Genomic DNA, 10,122 nt, shown 5'->3' on the forward strand with positions numbered 1-10,122 from the left:
GAGAGAGAGAGAGAGAGAGAGGAAATGGAAGGCAGAGAGAGAGAGAGAGAGAGAGAGAGAGAGAGAGAGGGAAGAGATGAGTGAAAGGGAGGGAGGAGAATCTGCAAGGTGGTGATTCTGCCTTATATCACTGAGCATCTCTTCGTAAGGATGCGATTGTTACAGTTCTAACTGGTTTGCAAAGGTTCAATTTGAGGTGTTTTAAAGCAGAACCGCGCCAGCACAACTCTGAGTTTCCTCAATGAGTATACACTGAAAAAACAACAGGTTTTAAAAGGTAAGACCGCTTTAACAACTCCAATGTCTAATGGGGCTTTTTATGTAGATGCTTATAACAGGACAAGGACCTTTATGTTCATGTATTTTTTCCATGATTCAGTTTTGTGTGAGATGTTGCTGTCCTTTTAACCCTGTGTGTGTGTGTGTGTGTGTGTGTGTGTGTGTGTGTGTGCGTGTGTGCGCGTGCGTGTACGTGTGTGTGTGTGCGTGTGTGGGTGTGTGTGTGTGGACTTGGTTTTTATATGTTAGTGGGGACCTGAATGCACACTAACTCATGGGGACTCGTGTCACTCTGGGGACCAAAATTGAGGTCCCCATGGGCACAAAAGCTTATAAATTGTACAGAACGATAATTAGGTTTAGGGGTTGGGTTAGGGGTAGGGGATAAAATATACACTTTGTACAGTATACAACTCATACGCCTATGGACTGTCCCCACGGTGATATTAAAACATACATGTGTGTGTTTGTGTGTTTGTTGTGTGTGTAGGTAGAATAGTTGACTGTGACTTTCAGTTCAGAGATACGTAGGACCTCATTATGTTGGTTACTATAATATTGGCCAAACCTGGCCGAACACCACACTCATATTCTGCAGTGTCAGAGTTTATTTCAATTAGCAGTCATACGTATATATTCATACACATTGATGTTGTTTTCTATAAAAATGCCAAGATAGAAGTAAGTCAAAGTAAGTGTTTGATGTTATCTGACAATATTATTTGATTACGTTTTTTCATGTTTTTCTTTTATATGCCATTTCATAATTCACTCTAAAAATGTTGGGTTATTTTAACCCATCGTTGGGTCAAAAATGGACAAATGGGTGAAATTAACCCAGAAACTGTTTGCTGTGTATTTGACCCAAAAGTTGTTTAAAACAACCCAACATTTGGGTTGAACCAACCCAGCGTAGGGCAATTTATAACCCAATGATTGGGTTTGACCATTTTTGATCCAATGCTGAATTGAAATAACCCAACATTTTTTTAGGGTGTTGCGTAAATTCATCAAAATGTTCATCAAAAAATGTTGACAAAATGTCAAAACTTGCCATTCTGAACCCACAGGACTATTAGCAGAATGACTAAAAGATAAAACTCAACATAAAATGAGTCACAACTGATCACAACATCAAACTAATTTCCTGTGACCTATTCGACTGTGAGAGCACTCGAGCGCCTTCCGAAGTCACCAAAATGTCTAATCTTTCATTTCGTTTCATTTCCTTCAAGCACACATGTTCAAACTTACTCTAAGATAAATAATCTGTAGATGAATCAGACTGTTGATGGTTTGACTTGAAATTGAAATGACTCAAATTAAAAGACAGAAAATACAAGAAAGTTTACCACTGTAAATGATTCAAAGCATGAGTCAAGGTAATCATTTACCATCACTGATTTGCATAAACTCAACAGGCTGTTTACGTGGCCTGTTCTTAACGTTCTTCTGCACACTGCACAAAGACAACATTTCCAGCAGCTATTGAATGATGAAAAATCTCATTTAAAGACTGGGGTCCCTGTAATCTAAACCCACCCTGGAGGGACATCGCCCGTCACATTCCTTCCTTCATCTGTCAAGCTCCTGGTACCGGCTTGTTGCCATGGTAATACTGTCTGATGATGCAGTCGGGAGAGCAATTGGTCCTTGTCCTGGCTGGGATTTTGAATGGGTGCCTCTGTGTCATACTCTTGTTTGTACATTAAACAATGGATTATGACCCAAACTACAACAAGTGCAAGACTGAACTTGGAGTTCATTTGAATATCTTTTTAAAACTCTTCCCCCACTCTATTTATCTATGTATAAATCTTACTATCTCACCCTCATAGTCCATCTCCTGCCAGCAAATACACACGCAACACACGCACACACTCTTTTCATATGACGTGTGAAGGATGGAGGTTTGATGAGTCATTGTCTGCTGACATTTTCACCCAGCTCATATCTGAGGTCACACACACCTCAGCTTCAACTGGTCAAATGCTTCTCTCTAATAATGTCTAGGGGAAGGTCACACAGCATTTCAAGTGTCCTGCATTGTGACACGCATCAAAAACAATTTCAAATTAATTATACGTCAGCAAAAAATATATATGTGACCCTGGATCACAAAACCAGTCTTAAGTAGCACTGGAACATTTTTAGTAAAAGACAAAAATACATTGTGTGGGTCAAAATTATCGATTTTTCTTTTATGCCAAAAATCATTAGGATATTAAGTAAAGATCATGTTCCATGAAGATATTTTGTAAATTTCCTACCTTAAATATATTAAAACTTTATTTTTGTGAGTGGATGGTCTGCCACAGTGCCCCTGATTAACAACTTCAAAGGCAATTTTCTCAATATTTTGATTTTTTGCGCTCTCAGATTCCTCAGTTTTAAACGGTTGTATCTCAGCCAGATATTGTCCTATTCTAACAACTCATATATCTATAGAAAGTTTGTTTATTCAGCTTTCAGATTATGTAAAAATCTCAATTTCGAAAAATTGACCCATAAGACTGGTTTTGTTGTTCAGGGTCACATATGTATATTTTGTATATTAATATGTGTATAAAAGTGTCTGCTAAATTAATAAATGAAAAACATTTACAAATGCCACAATTCTGTTTAATTCTGTATAAAATTGTGTTATTTAAGATTAAGAAACAAAATGTATGGTGTAGTTAACGTCAGACTTAAGAATTGATTGGTAATGTATTGTTTTATTGTAACCTCCCAGTGAAGAAGTTGCGATCATTTTAAAAACAATGACCTCCACTGATAAATCATTTATAATAAACTGCAATAATCCATTAAAAAAAAAAAAGATTTCATAGTGACTTTAAAGATATCAGACCTCCCCTATTCAGCTATACTGGTCTTGTACTCGTATGACCAAACTAGCTGACTGAATGTGTTGCAAATATGGCCACCGTGAGGGATGACTTTGCTTTTGTCGCGGTCACACTAGACTTTTTCATTCCATTGACCATTCATACACATGCAAATGCGTTTGATCAGAAACGTAAGATCCTGCAAAAAAAAATCTAATTTTGCTGCCTTGTAAAGATCAAGTTTGGTGAACTCTGACTTGTGAGTTTTTATACAATGTGTTACCAAAAGAAGATTGCTAAGCCATGGTGTAACCCTTTCAGTTGGTAATGCTAATAAAATGCTAATAATGATAATAATAATAAAATTGCACAATACAATTTTTCAATACAGCTTTAAAATAATAAAAAAAACATTGCAAATATGTTACTGATGTGTCAATTAAAAAGCTCAGTCGTTTCTGGTTTCTACCCAGGGCTCTGCATAGCAATTTCACATTCTGAAAGTCTAGTTTGGCCTTGGAATTAATAGCACTTTCGATAATAGTTAGTTTGGGTTAATTGGATAAGAGTTTTAATATAGATTATTGATATTTTATTAAATACAAGTTTAATGTTATTTTCTAGCATCATTTGGTTATGTTTAAAAAATCCTTTAATGGAAGCATAAACAACGTTTATACAACGTGTTAAAATGTGACAAAGTGATTATCAATTAGTAACTAATTCTTATGTATTACAAATGATAAAGTGCATTTCAGTACCCATAGATAGAGTAGTGGACATTCTTTCCTCCTTGAATTTTATTTATTTAAAAAGATTTGAGAATTTCTATTCTCATTAAAGCTACCAATTCTTTCATTTCGAGCTCACTGGTTAGCATTTGAGCTCTTCTGTACTTCACTTTCCATTTAAAAGGTGTTCATGACTCATTTCAGTAAAATGAAAGACTAAGCGAACCACAGTGCAAAGAAAACGTGCATTCAGCCCAGGCTTAGCTCGCCGAACCCAGAGATTATTAAAAAAAAAGCATTTATGCTGTCATGGTTCTGAACAGTCAATAACAATGGAGGTTTAAACCGGCTTAGTTACTTCAACAGAATTTGAAGCTGTGTGCACTCAAGGACAACATTCATAAAAGCATTAAGCCAATATCAATATTTCCACATAAGCAATTTCAGATATGATGAGTGCAGGAAGAAAAAGACCTTAGTTGGTCTAGGCGTATTTCTGCTTCAGAAATCTTTTGTGCTGAAATGATTTAGAGGCTGGAGAATGTTTGAGTTGTATAACACAGAGAGAATGCTCTCATGAATGCTTTCCTAGAGGAATGAGCGATGTTGAGCATCAGTGAATATTTGGACAAATATCTAATATACGTAAGCCAATTTTCCCAGAAGCACAAAGGCATCTGCCAGAGGAATTTTACTGCAGATATGTCTCACTTTGGTCTAAATATATCTTGATTCGAATGGTTATTTGTCCACCAACCATGGTAAAATTATCTGCCATTTCATTAGATTTACTTTTATAAGGATTTATTATAAGCTCTTCTCTGTGTAACTTGCACACTGTTTGTGATAATAATTAAGATTTCTTAATGAATCATTTTTCCAGGGAAAGATAAAATTGGTGAAAAAATCCAACCTTGCATCGAATGAAGCCCTGAGGCAATAGCAAGGGACTAGAATATTGCCGCTGTTCTTCTGAAATCTTGTATCTCCATATTACTTTTTTTTGTTGTTGCCACAAATCATTATTTTTAGTCACCCTTTCTGATCATGCAAATATCTGACAATAACAAGTATTGCTTGTCAACTTCGACAACACAGTATTTAATCATTTCAAAAGTACAGTGTTTTTTCCATTTCCTGAAAAACAGCAAATTTGGACATACAAGGTTTTGGAAGAACATTGACGACATCATAGAGACACAGGTGTGGTCTCTTTTGACTTCAGCTAGTCACTTAACATCAAGTAACCACTTAGCAGTACATTATATTTATGCATTTGCCAGACACTTTTATCCAAAGCAACTTACAGTGCATTCAACATATATATTTGTCATTACACTGTAAACCCGACAAGTTACCGTTTGAGGAAACAGATTGCCTTAAACCATTTCAGTTTTAATACTAAATCTAAGTATTGTACTTATATGTATTAGTACTTATGTACTTAGTACTCAATACTTAATACTTATATTCATTAGTTTTACAACTCAAATGGTTTAAGTCAATCGGTTTCCTGAAATGGTTTGAGTTACTGTAAATTGTTGGATTTTAAGTCATGTAAAAATGTACACTGCTAATGCAATGTTCTACCACTTGCGTATACCACTATAGTATGAGCTATGACTTGACAACTATTGTCCAACTTTTGTGCAGACAAGCACAGTTCCTTATAAAAATGCTAAAGTTGAGTTGTTTTGGGGATATTAAGATTCAGGATTTAGGAGTTTCAAGGAAGCAACATCCTGCATTTGCAATGTGCTTTCTGTGCTTCACTTCACCTCACAGATCATGTCTCAATCTTAGCTATACGCCTACCTTTTCACAGGATGCCCGCCAGGAGCAATTTGTAATAATTTTGTTCAGAGACGAATGTTCCACAGAGACATGGCACAAAGGAGTGGTGACAACAACCCATCTTTCTTACAAAGACTCTTGCTTTACTGAGCAGACCGTAATGTTTAAGGACCAATTAGTGATCCATTTAAACATATTTTCTCATGAATGAGCAGAAAAGGAGTCTGAATTTAATATGCCTTTTTCATCTAATTCTAACAAATGAATGTGTTTGATTTCTTTTTTTTAGGGAACCGATAGCATTGACGGATCGCTGTACATTGCCTAAACACACGGCTGATTTACCTTCTCAAGCTGAGATATGGAGAACACAGAGAATAAAGTGAGTGAGGCTTTACCACCAGCCCAACGAATAAAATAATCATAAAATACAGTATAAACCATCCTAATATAAAGAACTGTTTGTATTTCAGTGATGTATGCAGAATACTAGACTTAATGTTATTTATATTACCTGAAGGTATCCACCATCTCGCCACAGAAACAGACGGTAAAGAACCGGTCCAAGTCCACAGATGAAGTACAGCAAGCCAAAAAGGTAATAGTGTTCATTGTCTGTAACAGATGGAATATACTCTTAGGCCTGCAGCAACCATCACTTCCAAAAAAATCTGTGTTCGACTAGGGGTGTGCTAAGACACCCCAAAATGAAAATTCTGTCATCATTTATTCACACTGAAACCTGTATGACTTTCTTTTTCTGCAGAACACAAGAGAAGATATTTTGAAGAATGTTGGTAACCTAACAACGGTGGGACCCATTGACTTGCATTGGTTTTGTGTCCATACTATGGAAGCGAATGGGTACCGCCGTTGTTTGGTTACCAACATTCTTTGAAATATCTTGTCTTGTGTTCTGCGGACAAGAGGCTGAGTAAATGATGACAGAATTTACATTTTTGGTGAACTTTCACTTTAAAGACAACATATTTAATACAACATATATCAAATTGATTGAATACCCATTGAAAGATCTTTCAGTCATTTCAACAAAATTCATCTGATTAATATTTATGGGTTAAGCGGATTAATATTTTACCCCACGAATACTGTTTCATAATTTGCATTTTGCCTCATTCCTTTTCAGATATATTTGACGCCCTTGTGTAATGTATCTAATGCTGATTCTGACCAAAGCAATCCATCTTCTCTGTGTGCTCATATTAACATCTCTTGTGCTTCAATAGGGCCAAGTTTGAAAAGTGATTCTCTTTATAAAACATTTCTACAGCTGTCCAGCACCATCTAGTGATGTGGTCAAAAATGTGTCTATGTGTGTGTGTTCAGAAATCCTCTTAATGGAAGTGTCTGGTGTCTGCCCTTTTGCCACAGGCCTTTCACACCCCACAGAAATCTCTTCCAGCCAAACCAGAAACTGAGAAGCTAGAGGTAAACACAAAATTATGGATTATGGGCAGCTTTTGAAGAATGCTTTGAAAAAATGCGATCATAGAATATAGCATCTTTCAAAGCAGGCTTATTTTCATGTTTGTTTTATGCTGTTTCATGATTATTATCTAATGATTTGTATATTTTATAGGAGACTGCTGAACTGAACACTTCATCGGAGGAGTTCAAATGATTGTTGGACCCAAACTTGGGGGCTTTGAGTCTTAGACTGATCAACAGGAATTATGGGTAAAAATAAGAGGATGACTCAGTGTGTCTGTTTATACCATTGTGACTCAGTTTAACAGTGTAGTTGGCATAATAACAAGTCATTTGGAAGACTACCAACAATAAACTTGTGTAGCTTCTTAATTTGATAATGCATTAAAAAATAAACAAATAAAGAGCTGGATATCACAATGAATTACGTCTGTATTGCATATGTTACTATATAATATAACATATACTGTATATTAAATATATTTTCTATTCCATTCCATTTCCATTTCCAGTTCTAAGCACCAAATCAGCTTTGTGTTTCTAGTGTGTAGTTCTTGACAGATGCTGAGTGTTGCACACCATGAGCTTTAATTGACTTTAAATCAATTTAGCTTATTTGGCACTCAATTCTGGGGCTCGGATCATTACTTCTGAACCTCCATTGTCATTTCACCACAACCCTGGAATTGATTGATCCTGAAGGGCAGCTACCTACAGCTCCAGCCCTGAGCAGAGAGCAGGGCACCAGGTTAGAGAATTTCAGTCCCAGGAAATAATTTGCTCAGGGTGACGCTTCACACGAGGAAATGAATCAATTCTGTCAACCCATTGTTCATGGGTGGGCATGTTTGCCAGCTGGCCAAGGTATAAATTATGCTATTTTTATTGAGTTCACACTGTTGAAGCTGTATGATTATTGCGGATTTCTGACTTGGTGATAAATAAAATTAATGATCAACATCTGGAGAGCATAAATCAGTTATGGACATAAAGATTTAACATAAGCATTGAAGCTGTTAGTTTAGCAAGAACATCCCCTGCAAATAAATAAATAAAATAAGTACTTTTGTCTTGTCTAACATAAATATTTTTATACATAATGAGAAGCAGCTATTAGATGTAGAACTATGGATTTGCTGAGTAAACAAGGGTTCGTTTAAAAAAAATGCCTAAAACAATAAAAAACACAACTGGGAAATAATGTGTGTGCAAATAATTCAGTGGCTAAGTAAATATCACAAAAATAAACAGCTATATTAACTTAAAATAAAAAAATAATTAAAAAATCTTTTAAATTAAGTTTTTTGGGTGGGACATGTTGAAAATTTGATTAAAAATCCAACAGTTAATTTCTCTAAAATGTACATATTATTCAAAAGTTGAAAAGAAATAAGTATTTAATTAACAAAGTATGATTTTAATGTTCACTTAATATTTTGGGGGAATTCTAATAGAAATATTTGAGTTACTCAGATAATATCTCTAACTTACATTTACTCAATTCAATTTTATAGTGCATACATGGATTTGTGTCTTAATATGACACCTTGAATTTCATATGCAAATGAATGTCAAGGATATCAACAGGACAGGGCTCCTGTGAGGTCATCTCATTTCTGAGGGTTCTCTCATTCCATCACATTTGAGCTGGGTAATACTGTAGGTGTGGATGCAGCTCTCTGTGGGTTTGGATACAGCTCTCTCAGATTCATTAGTATTCATTGGTTAGGACATGGGGTCTAAGTCAGCACATGTTATTCATTAGATTGTGTGGTATTAAAGCAGAGAGTTATCATGTTCCTGATTATAAAAATCTTCACCTCGATGCATCCATCTATAAATCTACAAATCATATCCATATGAAAGACAAGTACCAAACAAGATCTCTTTAATCTCAATTGTCTCTTCAACATAGCAATGAGAGCCAGAATTTAGATTCAAGAATTCAAGAATGTATTTATTGTATATCTTTATTAAGTAATTTGTGCATTTTGCACACTTAATGTATGCAATATTCTGTCTGATATTTAAAAAGTTCAATTGAAAATATGTTTTACAAACTATTAATCAATGTCTTGAAGAAATCTCACCACTTGGTGTCCCACTGTCCATTCCCTGACCCTTCAGATTCACAGCATTAAGATTTTAAGAAGTGCATATCAAAGTAATCTGTCACGGCTAAGTATTCTGTACGCTTGAAATCATCTGAGGCTTTTGGGCAATTTGAGTAAATAAACAACAATTGGTTTTAATTGAAAAGTTGGATGTGAACGGAAGAAAGAATGTGTCAGTGTTTATGTTCAAGAAATTGTATAGCACTTATAAAGAACTTAGGTTATAGAGTTTGGCTTGTGATAATCTGGATGAGACCCACAGACACAGTCGGTTTGTAATGAGGCTCTAAATTAAACGGCATTAAAATGGATCAGAGTTGTAATAAGGCGAAAACGAGACATTAAAAAAGCATTTTCCTCCAATAGTGTTTAACTGCAGCAGGCAGGCATGATTGAATTAATGATAGAATTTGAGGAAATTTCATAAAATGTGTTTTTCACTTCCTAAATTGCGAGAAGTGAAATGGCTCTCGCCAAGGGGGGTGAGATTAAGGCTAATTTATATTGTAGCTAATTAGCTATTTTATCTAATTCACAAGTCACACAGCCAAAAGCATCTTTGAAGACTTAATAGTCTATATCAAATCAAAGGGAATCTATTTTTGAAACCTATTTGGGTATCGAAATACAGTACATGTGTTTGTGGATGCAACAAATTTCTTACAAGTATAGCATCTTACAACAAAGATCTCGCTTCAGTCCTTAACATGAAAAATGATAGTTGAGTTGTGCTTTTTTTCTTTCACCATATGATTGGTTTACTTTATAATTTGATTGATACGTAAACTGGTATAGTTTAAAGGAATACACATTAATATCCATAATGATTTTCATTTAAATGCACATTTGGTTAACATTTTGTATGATAAACAATGTAAAAAGCATCCAAAATCTAGAGGTGCTCTTTATTACATTTTGTCAGCCTCA

General features: G+C 35.2%; 1 long non-coding RNA gene across 1 annotated transcript; it reads left to right on the top strand.

The window, feature by feature from the left end:
- The first annotated feature begins 65 nt into the window (after window positions 1–65).
- On the top strand, window positions 66–7,567 carry LOC130570457 (uncharacterized). Its single transcript, XR_008964964.1, has 5 exons — window positions 66–277; window positions 5,922–6,014; window positions 6,153–6,230; window positions 7,025–7,081; window positions 7,233–7,567. It is a non-coding gene; the product is annotated as an uncharacterized LOC130570457 (long non-coding RNA).
- Window positions 7,568–10,122: the final 2,555 nt, after the last annotated feature.

This window comes from Triplophysa rosa, linkage group LG19 (genome assembly GCF_024868665.1).
Source record: "Triplophysa rosa linkage group LG19, Trosa_1v2, whole genome shotgun sequence".
In the NCBI taxonomy this organism is placed as follows: domain Eukaryota; kingdom Metazoa; phylum Chordata; class Actinopteri; order Cypriniformes; family Nemacheilidae; genus Triplophysa; species Triplophysa rosa.